This window comes from Varroa jacobsoni, unplaced genomic scaffold (assembly GCF_002532875.2).
Source record: "Varroa jacobsoni isolate VJ856 unplaced genomic scaffold, vjacob_1.0 scaffold_753, whole genome shotgun sequence".
Classification (NCBI taxonomy): Eukaryota; Metazoa; Arthropoda; class Arachnida; order Mesostigmata; family Varroidae; genus Varroa; species Varroa jacobsoni.
The window spans coordinates 29587-47192 of record NW_019213655.1 but is presented as its reverse complement, the minus strand read 5'-3'; the positions used below and the strand labels follow the sequence as shown (position 1 = coordinate 47192).

Here is a 17606-nt window from a genome sequence, read left to right as displayed (position 1 = left end):
TAACTATAAGCGGTCCTATGACGCCATAAGTAGCTGAAGCTTTTTCAAGGGTGTCATTGGTCCGTATGGTTGAGATGAACTCCGAAATTGTTAATGTCGGTAGAGTTAATAGTGGAGGCTAGTTACTAGCTGAATATTAAAAATAAGCTTGTTAGCGATAGTCAAAGCATCTATCCGACTAAGATATATTGCTATCCTCTTATACATTTTGAAAATTTGCTGATTTAATATTGAAGTGTGGTAGTGAATGCTGTTGGCTCATTTGTCATGACCCTAACTATGAGGTAACTTCAATTTACCTGACGAATCACTGGTGCGTAAGTTCGTTTTCAAGTCAGTTTTACCGTGGCTAAATTTTTGGTTAACAATATACACAACGGCATTGACAAGGTTACAGTATATTCTTCATAAACGTATTTGTAAAATATATATGTTTCAAGTAATTTCGTCTAGAGTTGTTTCTATTTAGGGAGCACATAAACGACACAATAATGATTTGATATATATATATATATATATATATATATAGAGGTTTTCGGTAACTTGGTCGCCTAGGACGCCACTTTCGAGGAATCACATTTATTAACATGATTTCATGGACTGTAATACGTTTCTTGGAAACGCCCGCTTTGATTTAGTAGAGCACCTAAGGATTCTTATGTATGTAATTTAGCATACATAGCCTTTATCTTCAAATTTTCAAACCGACATGACTATGGACGTGTATATTTAAATGAAGTTTATTTTATTTTTAAGTTTAGTTAGTACCATAATTTACAATAGCCACGTATGCAAATGTACAATTATATAGTCTGAGTGTTTTAATTGTTTCAAAAATCAATAAAAACTTAGCTTTCATCGCATAATGCGATGTTATAGCTGAACTATAACAGCTACTGAGTTCAAAGAAGATTTGTTAGCTTCTACTGACGAATTCTCTAAGATTCTGTAGTTTTTTAACCAGGACTTTAGTAAGAAATACTGCTTTAGTCTTAGGAGCATTTTACCCGAGTAAAATATCTTTTTGAGGACTACTTTAGTTTTTTCTTCTAAAAGGTTTTTTCTTTCACGTTTATACGCCGTTTAAAAACAACTAGACAGAGATACAGAAAGGGTAAAGTCAATATAGAAATATCCACCTAAACCGCCGCCGTTTTTCCTGTAAGGCTCCATTTCAGAGTTTTGGGCTTGTGCTGAACTGGACAGAGTTTGCCGGGCTAACATGACGATAGCAGATTCACTGCATTTGAATGGCCTTATAGACTGTGGCATGCGGCCTAAGGCTTGAGAACTCAAGGATTCTGCGCAGGACCTCTACCCGCTGCGGTAGGGCAGCACCATCGAGATTTTCTCCGTATCGGATTCCGCCGGTTTTCTCGTGTTGGGGGCAGCTGAAGCAGCAATAAGGGCGACTGCAATCACAAAATCTGTGGGGCTCCGGCTCTTGAAAACAGGCTTACCACGAAATCAGATCTAAAAAGACAGGAAGGCGAGAGCTTTCTCAGGCATTATCCTACTTCGAAGGCTTGCTTGAGCCGTCATCGGACAGTAAAATCCCCGGTAACTCCCGAGCGACTGAACGCGATAATTCCGAGTTGCCTCTTCCGTTTGGCTGCTGAAGGCAGACACAAACATAACTGTTAGTGAAATCAGGAACCACTACGGATTTAGTTCAATCCAAAACTTTTACCGTATATGACATAGTGTGCATTTGTCTTTTATCTCATTGTTATCTAACGAGCTAATCGCTATAAGCTGATCAATGCTGTGTCTTTGCGACTGACAATGGGCATAACGCGGCTACTTAGACTTGGTCAGTACCTTGAATAAATGCCCCTCGTGTAACTTGGTCAGTGATCATTATAATAGCTTTAAAAAAAAATAGTAAAAAGAAACGCTGCTTAGTTTATTGAAAAATTTGCGCAAGTTAATAAACAAAAAAATATATTATATTATATTAAAAATGTTCAAAGGACTTGCCCATGAGTTCGAATTGGTATCGAAGTGCTAGGCGGTAGCCACTCGATCTTGATTATTACCATTACTAATATATCAGGCCCATTTATTTAAGTACCTTGTCATTTCGACTTTAAAAAAATTCACTCATCAAACATACACTCTATGGCTTACGTTCATTTGCTATATCAGCTCTTCACGACAACCGGTTGAAGACCCTCTACCGAATTTTCCACGGAAAATATTACACCAGTACCATAATGTTTATACAATGCTCACATACATTTTCATAAACTTTTAGTATTTGTCTCTCTCTGGAATCGAACGCTCTAGTGACATAGAACGTTGTTACATCCGTAGTCATGCTTGATGTGCCGAGGATCCTATTCATCGACCGAAACGTCATAATTGTATACGCCGGCACACTATACAAGGGCACCAATAGTTACGATTCCATTATATAGAGGCATCCAGCCACACCAGATTTCATTTAGTAGCTATATTTATTTATGTTTCATTCATCAATATACAATGTGTTCTCGACGTTTATGAAGACCATTACCTTTATTCCAGCTGCGTTAAATTGTGTTTCTCAGTAGAAATTGTCAAAAAATCATTCGTTCTAAAGCCTTGTTCAAGTCATCGGTGCCGCCTGCTGCTGCTGCATTCTCTCATTTGATTTCGTGTAGAAATTGCTAATACGGATACACGCTGCATGTGGTAATAATAATAGAGGGTTTGCCATAGAGTCATTGTGGAATAGACGGGGCGAAAAAGAAAAGCATAAAAAGCCAGTAACTCTACTGAAGAGGAAACAAAGACCAATCTATTTCTCCCCACATAAGCATAAAAGTCTACCGCTTGTCAACGAACTATACCAGCTAACATGAACGCGTCAGCAAACACATATGAATACATAGGCTCCCATAGATGGCACATTCTTCGCTACTTGTTAGCTTACGCTCTACTGCTTTTTAGATCGCCTGTTCCACGCCTCTTTTGGCCTCACGCATTCGCTCTCTTTTTTTCGTTTGTTCGCTCCACTCCCATCCGAACAACCACTGGCGACCATTGACGTGGGTCAGGTCGAATGGCCAGATGCCTGACTACCCCACCGTTCAAACCATAATAGCTGTCCCCCCATATCTCATGTATACACATAAGGCTAGCGAAGCCATAGAGTTCTAGCGCCATGTCAGCTGAACATCCCTTCAATGACCAGCATGCACTCGTGTGCCTTTCAGCGCTCGACGCCATTAGATTTTTCTTTGCCGCCATTTTCACAGAAGCACACGTCTCACTGCGGCACAGGCAAGATGACTGGGAAAATAACAAATAGTGCCAAATGTTGGCTATATTGTTGGTGGTTGACCCAACCGTCACTGTGGTCGTCATCGTAGTAATCCCAGTAAAGTAAAACTGATATTTAGAGACCAGAATAAGGTAAAGCAGAGAGCAAACACCGTTAATGAGATGCAAGTGGCTCTGAGGATGGATAAGGTTTAGTGACGGGGTAGGGTTCGGATCTGCTGATGCGTCAGATGGCAGAGGTCACTCCGACGTTACCAAGTTTTGCCAAGGTTTCCGCGGTTCCTACCAGCATATTCGTGTGGAACCACTGCGAAGGACCGCTACGATACGAGTACCAGTCGAAGCAAGGTGAAACATAGGAGTCGTCCGATCTCGTGGTTGTTTAGAGATAAAACGGTAGGCCTACAGCCACCCAAAGATAAAGATCGTGGAGTCCATGAAGAATATGAGACCAATGCAAAGTATAACGAGATGCATTAGTCTCGATAAAAGTAAACTAGAGATAGTGTTCAAGTAGGAATTGGCACTTGTAAGAAAAAAAATGCTTTTATCCCAGAGACGTTGACAAGTTACGGATCTATAAGTACCGTTCTTAATGTTACTATATGATAGAGACTGGCTGATATAGTCCGCGCAAAATTTGCCAAATTTTGTGTTAGTTAAAAAAAAATAAAGGGGAATGTGCAGTAAAAGTCAATCAAGTGGTGTATTAGCAGGAAGAGGTTTTGTAGCGGATAGGATTTATCTGAAGGGAGATCGGGGTACATTTAAGCGAAACATGGTATAGCTATGTGGTGTAGATCTGAATGGAGATATATACTTTACATGCGGTTTTATATTGTCCCTTTCTATGCAGTATACTACGAATATAAGGGGATTATAAAGAAATCATTATTTTACCATGCTAGTTGTAAATGTAAAAAAAACACTAGATCATTTGTTACCTTTAATAGTCGGAGAACTTCTGCAATCACAGTCAGGAAACAGGTACAGTGACTAGCTAAAACGAATCCGACTGGCTCATGGCTGCTTATGTTGTTGACATACGATAAATACAGATGAATCCGGCACCGTCTAACACTCATTCATGTAGTTGCGCGAGCTCTGCATATTGGATAATCACAAAACTCGCCATCGGAACCTTAATCACCCTTATATTAGTAAAGCCCTGTTCTCATAAAGCAGCTTATAAATGTAAGCAGAATGTACAAACAGACTCATGAACGGCCATGAGTTCACGCGGTTTTCAAAGCTATTACCGTTTTATAGTCGTCAGAAAATTTGAACTCCGCGACGCGTCCGTGCTCAAATTTATGAAAACAATTGAACACCTGTTTGATTTCTCTGATTCAAAGTAGCTGGTTGCTATGGCAAAACATATCTTAAAAACAGAACATGGTGAAAATTCGTTATATCGCTTTGTTTACATAAAAATGGCTAAAAGTTGACCAGCGTTATCTGAATGTCAGACCCAATCTATTACTAGTTCCAAACCGTCGCAAGTGAATTAGCTAGTTAATGGGGAAGAGGACGAAATACTTACGTTTGACAATCGACCACACGTTTCATCTTCGGCTGCGTTGCTTCGGAACAGCTGCGTTTTTTGAGAGCACTTTTAGAGGTATAGACTTGGGACTTGAAAATACCGTCCGACTAAGTTTCAAGTTTTCCATAGGAAGTTGTGGTAAGAGCTTGGCCTTCTGTACCGAACGAGCATACCTTCTGCAAGATTTCAGACATACATATACATTCTTATAACTTTGCTTGGGACATCATTGAACCATCTAGTGGAATAACAATTATCTATCAATTGAGATGGACGGTTTTTGTTGTTGCCTGGATAAAGCTTGGCATAGGAGGCAAACCGCTGAAGGGCAATAATGTGAGCCTCATGTTAAAATGCGTTGCTTGTACCAGAAAAATGTACCAGAAACCCCTTTTTAAAAACCATTCGAGAGACTCAGGTACTATTTCGAAGTCGCCGTAAGTGATTATTACGTATGAATAAGCAAATAAAGCAGGTGACAAAATTATTTTCATCATTTCTTAATGGCAGGCCAATTCGTTAAAGTCCCTGGTAGGTTTGAATTTAACCTAAAAATGCCTAAGTAATTAGAATTTGCCCTCCCTTCGAGTGCTGCTTTTTTAACTGCAGGCAGAATTATTTCAGTTTTCATACAGCTACAAGCAATCTATTACGAGTATGGTGTCTTTGGAGCTATGTAGCTCATGTTATCGCACGTACGAACTTTACCGCGGTGACGATACGCAGACTAGCAGAGAAAACAGAGTCTGGTAGTAGCGTCATGATCAAATATGAATTTTATAGACAATATGTGTTGTTTGCCATCTTTGCAGCATTTTTAAATCGGCGCTTGCTTTATATGGTAGATATAAATTCGATGATGAGAAACCGTAACGCATCACGATATATATCGTGTTTTGATATGCTGCAGGCAGATCTTCTGATCTCAAAGTTAGAGAGAAACGCGTAGAGGCTTAGATATAAGCTTTAGATACAATATTTATTTCGAGGAAATTATTCTCCTCTTGCAACAAGTTGATTGCGTTTGTTTTCACCACATAGAAGCTATTGATGCTGTGAATTATGATGCTTTATGTGTTTAGTGAAACCACCGACTAGCGTTTTCTAGGGAGTGCTTACAGCGGCAGGACAGACCATTCCCAATAAAGGCTCAGTTCGGAGGAGTCCGCGCATCAATGCCAAAAAATAAAAATAATAAATAAGAGCGATAATCGCACGTAAGCTAAATGCCAGTGGCCTTTATGTCCTATAGCTATTGGTGTAGGCAAAAAAAGCCAAGTGCATATTGGAGCGATATAAAAACTGGTGCTGGCGTTTTGTTGAAGACATGTATTGCTGGTTGCTTAGATCCTAACGCTAATTATTGTTAATTATTATCTTGATATTAGCCCAACACTATTCATAAGAACTATTAGGATAATGTTAGGTTAATAATTAGAATAATATCTATATATAATATATAATTATTAGGGTAATATTGGCATCAGGGTGCTACTAAGTTAATGTTGGAGCAATCATTAAGTTAATATTACTATAATATCAGGATGATATTAGCACAGTGAGTGGTTAGGGTAGTGTCAGGGTAATATCAGGCCAATTATTGACATAATGTTAGCTGATCATTAGGCTAATGTTGGGCTGTCGTAACTTAATATTATCCTAACAGCCTCTTATACCCTAACGCTAACTATCATTACTTCCCCACCTCCCATTATCCGCGTCAGAATACGAAGACTAAGAAACGCCAACTGTGTCAGCGGTCGCTCGGCTAACCTGTGGCCGACTAAAATTGATAGCTAACTACGGTCGATTATTGATTACTGACGATCCCTCGGCCTCTGTATCTCGTATATATCGTGCCCCCACGTCGCTAACTATCATTACGCCTTCGCCCCCCACCATCTGTATCAAAATTTGTAGTAGTTTGGCTAACTTCAGTCGTCTCTCAGAATCCATCCAATCGCGGGACTAACTGGAATTTTAGAATGCTTGGCTAACTAGCAGTGGTTGCGATCATTGGTATGCTCATTAGAACCAATCATTAGCCTCGCGTAGTGGCTGAACGGTCGCGGCCATTAATATGCTTAACTAGAATTTGTCATGTTTCCCCGCTTGCTTTTGCAATGTCTACGCTGTCAGTAATTATTCAAATAATTATTATTCTAATCTTAATAGTAATTATCAATATTAGGGTAATATTAGACTAATTATCCTATCTCTTCATTCGAACTATTATTGATTCCCTGTCCCTATCACATTAGGACAACATCGGGATAATTATCAGGCCAATGTTAGGATAATTGTTAGGGTAATTATTGGGTGACTTTAGAGTAGTCATTGGCTAATATTAGGGCAATTATTGGATTAGTATTAAATACTTAGGTTAATACTAGGATAATTATTTGGGACGGCATTAGGGTAATATTGGGGTAATTATTGGAGTGGTATTGGATCATTTTTGGGGTGATATTAAAGTAATATTAGAGTAACTATTGTGATGATATTAGGGTAACGTCAGGGCAATATTAGGGTAGTAACAGTCGACAATATAGGAATATTAGGGTAGTTTTTTTTTTTTTTTTAAATAAAATTGGGATAATATTAAGGTAATCGTTGGATTAATATTAGGACAATATTATGATAATTACCAGGCGATATTAGGGTGATATTAGGACGGTTATCACGAGGATAGTAAGGTAATATTAGGAATAACCATCGGAAAACATCGGGGTAATTACTGAGGTGATATTGGGGCAATATTGGGGTATAATCGTACGATAGCAATAATATGGAAATATTAGGGTAATTATTGGGAGGTATCAGTGTGATTACTGGGGTGATATTAGGCCAATATTAAGGTAATTAATGAGGGGATATTAGGGTTGTTTGGGGGGGGGGGGGGGGTGTTATTAGAATTATGTTAGGGTAATTATCAGGGTACTGTTAGAATAATTATTGGGGTGACATTATGGCAATTACCTGGCGATTCCAGGGCAATAATGGGGTGATTATTGGGGTGATGGTAGGGTAGCAATTGATGCAATATTAGAGTAATATTGGGGTAATTATTGAGGCGATATCCATATAATATTAAAGTAGTACTAGGTAATTGCCCTGTTTTCTAACGCTAACTATTATAGGTGTCCTGCACCCATCATACTATGGCAATATCGAGATAATGATCATACTAATATTATTATTACCGGGATGATATTAGGGTAATATTAGGGCAATATTAGAGTATTTTCCTTTGGGTTATATAAGGGATACTAGGGTAATTATTGGAGTTGTATTAGGGTGACACAAGGGTGGTTATTCGATAATATTAGGGTAACATTAACTATGATCATTCGGGTAATATTAGGGTGACATTAAGATGGTTATCGGAAGATATTAGGGTATTATCAGGGTAATATTAGAGAAATCATTACAATAATATTAGTGGAGTGATATTAGGATAATATTAGAGAGATCGTTATGGGTAATATTAGAGTAGTTACTGGGTGATATTAAAGTAACATAAGGCTAAAGATCCCCCACTCCCACCCCTATAGGTTCTCCCCCTCCACCACCACCACCACAACATTAAAGCGATCTCAGGATAATTGTCAGCCCAATATTAGGATATCTGTTAGGGTAAATATTGGTATGATATTAGGATAATAGTAGGCTAATTACTCTATCTCCTAACGCTAACTATTATAAGTTCCCCACCCCCACCACATTAAGGCAATATCGGGATAATGATCAGACCTACATTAGGGAAATTATTGGGTGACGTTAGAATAATATTAGAGTAATTATTGAGATGATATTGGGATAATATCAAGGCAATGTTAGGTAATTATTAGGGGGATGTTAAGGTGACGTTTAGATAACGTTGGGCAGTCGTAACCTAATATTACCCTAACATTATCCTATACCTTAACGCTAACTATCATTAGTTTCCACCTTCAATTACCCGTATCAGAATCTAAAGACTAAAAAACACGAACCATGTCAGTGGTTGCTTTGCGTACTAGTGTAATTGGTGGCAACTACGGTCAGCTAAAATTAATTTCAAACCATCCCTCAACCCCCCACCACCCCCACATCGCTAACTATCACTAGTCCTCCACCTCCCGCCGTCCGTATCAGAATCCGGTCGCTCGGCGAACTTCAGACAATACTAGGATCCTAATTAATTTCCAAATTCCTAATATTGTCCTAGGCCTTTACGCTAACTATATATATATATATAAATGTAGTCAGGTTATTATAATTTTCTTTTTATTTTCATCTCTCTAATTCAAACTTTGTTATAATCTATATAAAATGCGTAAATTTTCCTCATACGATGTTGAAACTTTTCACAGTTCTGTTGAGATGATAACAGTTGGTTCGCAAACTTCAACGAACATTTCGTTTGATGTTAGGCCGCTTCATTTTTCAACGCGAAAATAAAAAGCATTGCAGATTCCAAATCCCGCGCTGCCGTTGCTGTTGCAGCGTCTTTGAAATATTCCCACAAGAAAAACTTCATAGACGTCAGGTCTAGCCAATAATGGGGTACCTTAGTTTAATTTCTCCAGCCACGCGCCCTGTTGAAGATTCTCATGAAGATTTACTCTTGTATCACAATCATGGTGTACAGGCCTTGTTAGAACTGAAATTCACCACTTTCATCAAAGTTCGCCCTAATGCATGGGAAAACAGATTTTTGTATATAAATTTAAAGAATTGCCATTAGTTAATGCATTGTCAAGAAAGAATGGTCCAATTGTTTGCCCAAGATGTTGCACTGTGGCTCTTAATATATTTACATGGCGCTCCTCCGTTACGTACAGCTTACATAAAACTGTAAGTAAATGCAATTATGCCAATTACCTGTACCATTCAATTTAAATGTAGCTTCATCCCTCCAAACAATACGTCCCGAAACTTATATACTCCGTTCACAGTTTTTAAGCATCATTCGGAAAATTGCGTTCTCTGGCCCGAATAAATTTCACGAGCTATTGTCGAAATGTAACATTTAAATTTAAAATGCGCTGGACATCTGATTTGCTCATACCAAACGCACGACAGATTTTGGTTTATTTCCCTAATATTTTGGTTGTTATTATTCCAGCTTGTTGATGCTCTTGGTTTCGCAAGACATTGTTTATAGGGTACAGAACGGTTTCATCCGTATGGAACTTAGCTTTCATCATGTAAACATTTTTTGCATTTCGAAATCCTATTCAGTATTTATTCTAAATCCACTCATTATTTGAAAATAATGAGTGAACTAGGATTACACTTTTTGTAAAAAAAATCAGTCACAAATTACGATCCATTAAATAATGTATATATATATATGTACAGGAGTCGTTTATAAGTCAAAATAAAAGCCGAAACAAAATTACTAAACCAAATATATGCATCATTTTTATTATACGATCTGCTGTTATTTTTCTAGTAACATCATACTTCCATCACTGCAAAGCTTCAGCGATTTTTAGTCGAAAAATTGTGACAAATAATTTTTTTTAGTCCTTCAATCGTCACTAAATAATACTGCAAGTTATGAAACAGATTTGACTATAAGGCTGATGCATCAAATTCTCCCATCTAGGTTCTCAGGTCAGGCAGATAAACGGCCTGACTTACCACGCGAGTAACGACAGTCTTTTTTGTCCAATATATATGGTCGATTTTTTCAATGGTTTGTTGTAATGTTGCCAGTTAGGCAGCAGAGGTTTGGATTAATCGTTGGTCAAGCGGCGGCGGCGGCGGCGGCGGCGGCAGCAGCAGCAGCTCATAAAACACGATTCCCATAATCCACCCGAGAACATAACACTACGTTCTTTAGCATCAGTCTAAATTTTGTAATAAATTTTTTTAATTTGTACATTATTGCCCTATATGATTCACTGTTTATTACCACAATTTTATTGAGTTCCTATAACGTTTTGCAGTTATAATACGATCGAAAATTCTTTTCTGTCAGTTTTTGTGGCACAGAAGCATCAAACTTTTTCTTATGACCAGCTTTCTTCGAATGGCGATATCATGGCTATTAACGTGTCGAATTTGTTCAACTTCTGCAATAATTTCATGAAGTTTTTATTGAAAGTGCTCGACTACTACGAGAAGCGCCTTCTATTGTCGAAATTTTCAGAGCAAAAGCACTGGAAGCACTTTAAGGGGTTTATACCGATAACGTACCTTTTGCAAATGTTTTACTGGCCTGAACAGTATTTGTGCTTTTATTGTAATTAAATTATAAAATATAGTAGATTTCTGCATAAGTTCCGTAAGGCGCTCCATTTTAGCGCAGGCACTTTAACAATTTTCTCATCGAATTCTACCAAATCTTAGTTGTCAAATGATATCAACGCGGACTCGACGCGATCTATTATTACCTGACAAAAAAAAAAAAAAAAAAGCTATCTTACAAATCAATACTTCTTCGGCAAGCCAAATATATGTACGTTGTTCGATGACCAACGACTTAAGTAAGAGCTGAGTGGCGCGCTGGCTGAACTGTTGCTTGCCGCTGCCCCTGCGACTACCAGAGGCGACAATATGAAATGTCAGATGAAAAAAGAGCAACACCAGCACGAGAAAACGAGAGAACGATGCACCAGGAAAGCAAAGTGACATTAAATGAAACACTCGACACTAACTCGAACCTCGTTCCCCTAAGCCCTGGAAGTGAAATAAATGCCACAGACCTTGGACGCTCGTGGGTCTAAATGGGCTTCGGTAATGGCAGACAAGGCTTAGCTCCAAAGCCAATTCTTTTCACTATTAATCTCCCGTGCCACCACCCGTCCTTCGACGAGATGAAAATATTGCACTGTCCAGCCGCTTTATTTCATCGCAATGGAAGCAATAGGTCTACAGGGTCTAAGAATCTATCAAAATTCAAGGAACGTAGCCTTGAGGGCTCATGGTTGCTGCTACAGCAGTTTTGGTGGAGGCATCAAAAAATGAAAAAATTTAAAAAAATGTGTGGCACAACTTTTCTTCGTTAAACATCTCTCGACGGTAACGTGGATTTAGTGGTGCTGTCCCAAATGGCACATACACTTTCTGTCAATATCAAACCGTCTCATAGCATTTAACCATTATCGGATGAAACAAAAATATTACGTCCATCGATGGTACCTAATGTTATTCAGCTTAACAATTTTTTTTGTCTGTTTGCGATCACGCAGTCGCTCGTTCTCAGACTTTTACGTTTCTGGTCCCTGCAATAATCTGGCGGCTTCGAATAGTCAATTAGAAAATTTCATGGCCGAAGGCGTCGTTAAGCCCAGCCGTAATCACTCTTTCAATAAAAAAAAAAGCGCGAAGAAAGTGTTTTTGTAAATTGCTTACTTTTCAGAGATGAGAGGTTTCTATAATTCGCGACTGGACCATCACACAAAGTTTTTTAGAAGTCCTCTGAACTAGAAGACCTATGTCCCTCTGGCTTCACCTATAAACAAGTATTTTCTGTGAAGTTCTATATAGTTCTAGTATAACAACGAAGTGCTGCCAATTCACCTGTTTAAGCGAAAAGATACAAATGTAGGAATGTCTACAAGACACCCGAACGTTTCCTCGCTGAGTAATATGAAAGGGTACCATTAATTAAAATATACTTACTAGTGAGACGCGCATTGCCACCAATTACGGAACAGAGCTAAAATAACAGTGCTTTAATCAGATCCAAATTCCACGGTAATTTCCACGGTTTCGCATCCTAATGCGTAAGAACAACAATCAGCCGATCAATTCGTAGATCTAGAGCTTTCATCACTCTAATACTGCAGCGATTAAAGTGGTGTTCATTCATACGACCGTGTTTCAAACGTTACGACAAAATACGTACGACACTTTTACACAGGTAACAACCAACGAAGGTTCGCCTTACGATTAGATATTTAGGAAAGTCTTTTGAATCTAGGCAAAGACACATGTCTACAAAAATGCATGCTAGTCCTTCTATTTATTTCACAATACACTTAATTGTCTGTGGAACCACTTGCCCAACAACCAGCCACCTTGCACATCGTAGCCTTCATTTTTCTGCCATCTCCATACAGAATACTATCGAACGTTTACTTGAATACTCCGTAAAGCCGCAAAACAAGCCCCGTTTGTCGAAGCCTGTACTTATCATGCTTGTATCCCAACTGTTTGTCCCGTTGTGACATTGAGCCCATCATATCCACCCACGATGAAATAATATCCATTACTTTATTTATGACTTCCGATTGCTGCAGATCGCACGACTTCTATAAATTAACGATAATGGTTGTAGTCATCCCCGGTCCACGCCACTTCCAATTGGTGCAATCCCAGCGCTTAGGTGCTTGGCTGTTTCGTCAGCCATGCCGATTAGGACTCAATAAGGCCAAAGTGCACATTGATAGAGTACCACAGCATGGGTATGCGACTGTGGCATAAACGGTACGCCACATTGACCAAGTCAGGCCAGTCGATCTCCGTCTGCGATATCAGCAGCAGCAAAACTAGGCACCAAGCTGGAAAATGTGTACTTTATCAATGAGATCGCGCTTCACTGGGTCCCGCCGCCTAGAAAACGACAGCTGCGACACTGTCGGAACAACCCTTGCTTTTTGGTGATGTCTGTGTCAAAAGGTGAGACTCAGTGAATAGACGTGGCAAATTGTGGACTTTTCAGTACGAACGACTCTCGTTAGTCACAGCGAGGACAGAGGGAAGAGAACTGAAAAAAAAAACAAAAATAAGCTCGATCGGCTTGAGCCTTTGAAAATAGTATATCCTTCAAGGTTTTCATTAGGGATTAGGAGTACTGGAAATTTAAGAGTATCGAATAACGATAGCAGAAAGATCACTGCAGGTGTTTAGTTTCTGCGATCTAGATCCTTACAAAAACATGACGACTTGTTCGGTGGCCCAATGAACAACCTCTAGCTATTTTAGTGCTCCATGCATTTTCCAAGTCCAACAGCATTAGAAAGTATGGTTGATACACGTCGTTCAAGTTAACTCTAAATGTTTAAAAGGTGCAATACTCGATAATTTGTCATTCATTCGAAACTGTGCCCATCCGACATCCGTGATTTACTTAGCTTTATGTGACGCTGTGTCCATCATAAATCGATGTTCTCACGATACGTTAATGGCTATTTTGTTGTACTTTTTTGGCATTTTTCGTGCGTCGACACTCGACTCCAACCCGTTCTTCTACTTTGTTCCAAAATTGTCTGAATAATATTCTCCACAATGAACTGTTGGGGAGTGCCCCTCAAGGAATTTGGGTCTTCCACTCGGAGAGAGTAAGAGAGAAAGAGAAAAAAATTAACATGATGGTGGAGCCCTCTTAATTTGATTACGTATTGCATATTTTTATATCTCTCTCGTTCACAGTTAATGTTACACTGGCTCTTTTGCCCCTTCCGGTTACCTCGTACCGGCCATATCAAACTTTTACCGCAACCGAGTTCCCGTTATCACCCGTTTTCGATAAACTTTCTATCCACTCTTTGATTGACTTTTGTTAAAAAGTTTTCCTCGATCTTTATTCCCAGGAATTAGGAGGGACTTAAGGAAAAGGAAGAAGTTTAGATAACCTCCTGGCTTGGCTACACACGGCCCTAAGCAACTGTCGCATCGACGCCGACGTCAGGCCAGCGGCCCGTCAATAGGCTTGATACGGATCTAAAGAATATCGTCGTCTCGGTAGTAACAACGTACAGTCGCAGGAATGGAACAGTACCGAGCTGATAGTTTTGTACACGATCCGATGCAATACACCTGAGTGATATTTTTGGCTCAGTTCCAAGCTGTTGGCTGAGAAAGCTTTAGTGGCGGTAGCCGTCTCGACATTTGCGTTGGCGAAGCAAGTATCAACGATAAGCAGGACCCGCGACTTGTAGTCTCCGGCGTCTAGCTTTGGCCTTGCTCGTCCCTAACAACTAGCACCCGCTCTCGAGCTGACGCTTGCTTGGTCGATCTCCCCCACAGTCATTGGGCTACAAATCGGCTGCCAGAGCTTTCTAAGTGTCAGGCTTGCTTCGGCCTCATCCGCTCGCCTTTTCCGTCATTGATGATGCGACTATACTTTAACCTCGATCCATTAATCTCAGGTCTGTCTGTAGTAGATGGTAAGCCTGTACTGGGCTGAGCGTTAGTATCGTTCGCCCTGATGGCCACGGGGGTCAGTAGCGACGTCAGAGGTACTCATAGTAGCGGCGGGTTGGATTATGAGCCCAGGCAAAATGAGAATTGTGCGAGAGAGAGCTGACAGTAAGTTGGTTGTGAGAGCAATACCAGTAACCGTGGCCAGTCGTGGTGGTCTTAGGTACTGTCGTCAGCACAGCAGACATGACGAAGGTGCGTGAGCAGATCAATAGACGGATTCCTCCCTCAAACCAAAACCCCAGAGTCAGCACAAGGACAAAAGGCTAGAGCCAACAGTCGAACACCGTCTGCATCTTATCCATAGATTTGAGAACCAGCCTTAGTGACAGGGACTCAAGCAGGAGAAGCAAGGTCTATTAAAAAAACGAGACAATGATGGGTAAAAAAATAAAGAGAATTGCATAGGACAGCGTTGGGGTAAGGAAATTTAGGGCAAGCGTCAAACATGTATGCTCGACTTCGAAGAATGTGCGAGTTGAAATAATGGTACTAAATTACCTCTACGGTTATCGGCCGCAGGCTATGCTGGACAAAAGGAAAAAGAAATATCAATACGTCGCCGTAAAAAGCATAAATGACGTACTTGAAGCGTCATCCATTCTTTTCATTGAAGCCTCAGCTGATCTACATACATGGTATACCTGGAGGTACTCATCGCAAGTCGCGCAAAGCACAATACAGTGACTTTAACAGATACATTCTACAGTTTCTATAATATATGCGTTCCAAGCAAGGATTCGTTTCCCTAATTATAATACAACAGTATATTTCTATATAGGAAATGGCCACAGTGGTGGTACGCTGGCAAAAAATACATAAATTGATTTTGTGAAGTCTTTCCTAATCTGTGGCAAAATAATTTACCACAGATGTTATCTAGCAGATTTTGTGGGAGGGAATCTATAACCGTACACAATGCGGCCATACTTATATCTATACAAATAGACTACAAATAAACATTTATTAAGCGCCTCTTGCTAGATTTATTATACTACCGTTCTGCCTTTTAAAAGAATCAGTGTCCAACCGCTGAATCGAATGGCTTTACTTACCACGTCAACCCGATCCTTGGCCAGAATTATGTAAACGATCGGACCTGTTCTCGCTCAACATTAGCCACATAGCCACAATCGCTTTGACAATCTTCCCTTTAGCCGATCGTTTTCTACTGGAAACCGTTTCGTTTCAAAATATTTCTCTTTTCTTTCCCAGTTGAAATGATTCTATCCAGGAAGCGCGAAAGGTCGAGTCTTGATAGGGACCTCTTAGCCGACAGGGCTGATAGGCTTCGACTAAAACGTAGCAGCGACTTGAAGCGATTCTATTTCATTGTTATAGGTGCCTGAGTTCATTGTTTCGAGGGCATGTACATAAGCGTGGCGTAGAACGCGGCCTACAGTAATTTTTTTAGTTATTTTTCGATGCACTTCAAATTCCCTGCTTGCATGCATTTTTTACCTTAACACACGATTTGCGCTTATCGATGGAAAACACTTACTTTGGATATGTCGTCTGCTAGTATTTAAAATAAAACGTCGGTATACAACTTATACCTTGGCAAGGCCCTTTAACCTTAGTTGGCAAGCCATAAAAGTGCAAAGTTTACGCTGTTTTACGTACGTACGACGATACGTCTACGATAATAGATTCGAACTGAAAGAGGTTGTTTGCTCGAGAAGTACATACTTGTTACAGCGTCGCTGCCTAATAAAGAATTTAAAAAAAAATGCTACGTAAAAGTCCTTAGTGAAAAATTTCGAAGATAAGATACAAATTTATACGTCTTGCATTAAAGGCCTTCTGGCTCATAATAGCAAGCGGGCATATTCACAAAATAGACGGTAGTTAACGCAGCCAATTCCCGCAACAATAAAAGACAGGTGCCCACCTTAACTCGTGTCGCCGAGGCTTCCCACAAGACGTCGATACTATTTATTTTTTTAATGAAAATGCGCGTATCAGTCCGCACACGCTTGTCGGCATTGGCAAAAAAAGGCCCGAATATGGACTATGCGTCAAAGCGGTAAATAAATCTTCCGTATACTAATGCCATGAATAGTAAGCCAAGACGTCATACATTAGCCTAAGTCGATATTGAGGCAATACTGTTCGAACGCTATCAACGCGGTTCTTGAGAACCCGAATTCCGCAGTAAGAAGGAAATGATCCTTAGCCATATATAAGGCCGTACTCGCCAAACGTCTCATAATATGGGTTATTATCAAAGCCCTTTGGAATCAAATAGCCACAATTTACATCAATGCGGTGCGCACCAACCGGGTGCCCTTTTTATAAGTTTTTTTTTTACATTTTTTTTGTTTGTTTGTTTTTCATAATTTGTGAACTGCATTGGGCTCAACCAAACACATGGATGGAAACTGACCTTTGATTATTTAGCACTTATCTTTTTACTGAAAAGCTTTTAATGGTTAGATAAATTAATGATTATAAATGATTTTTCTTGTGTATATCACACATTTGCCTGAAAGCAATGCTTTTTCCCAAGCTATTTATTAAGATCCACAAACCTATTCGTTTACAGTGATTCTATAAGAAGGAACTTGTCTGCGACGGTAATGCCCCTACAAGTATTGCATCACCCGTTGAAAAGCATGCCGAAAGCATTGTAACTAATTGCAGTGCTGAAGCT

General features: G+C 39.6%; 1 long non-coding RNA gene across 1 annotated transcript; it reads right to left on the bottom strand.

Moving 5' to 3' along the window:
- Nucleotides 1-724: 724 nt before the first annotated feature.
- Nucleotides 725-16189, bottom strand: LOC111263287 (uncharacterized). Its single transcript, XR_002682143.2, has 4 exons — nt 16009-16189; nt 4811-4989; nt 4212-4371; nt 725-1615 (listed from the first exon to the last, which is right to left on the bottom strand). It is a non-coding gene; the product is annotated as an uncharacterized LOC111263287 (long non-coding RNA).
- Nucleotides 16190-17606: the final 1417 nt, after the last annotated feature.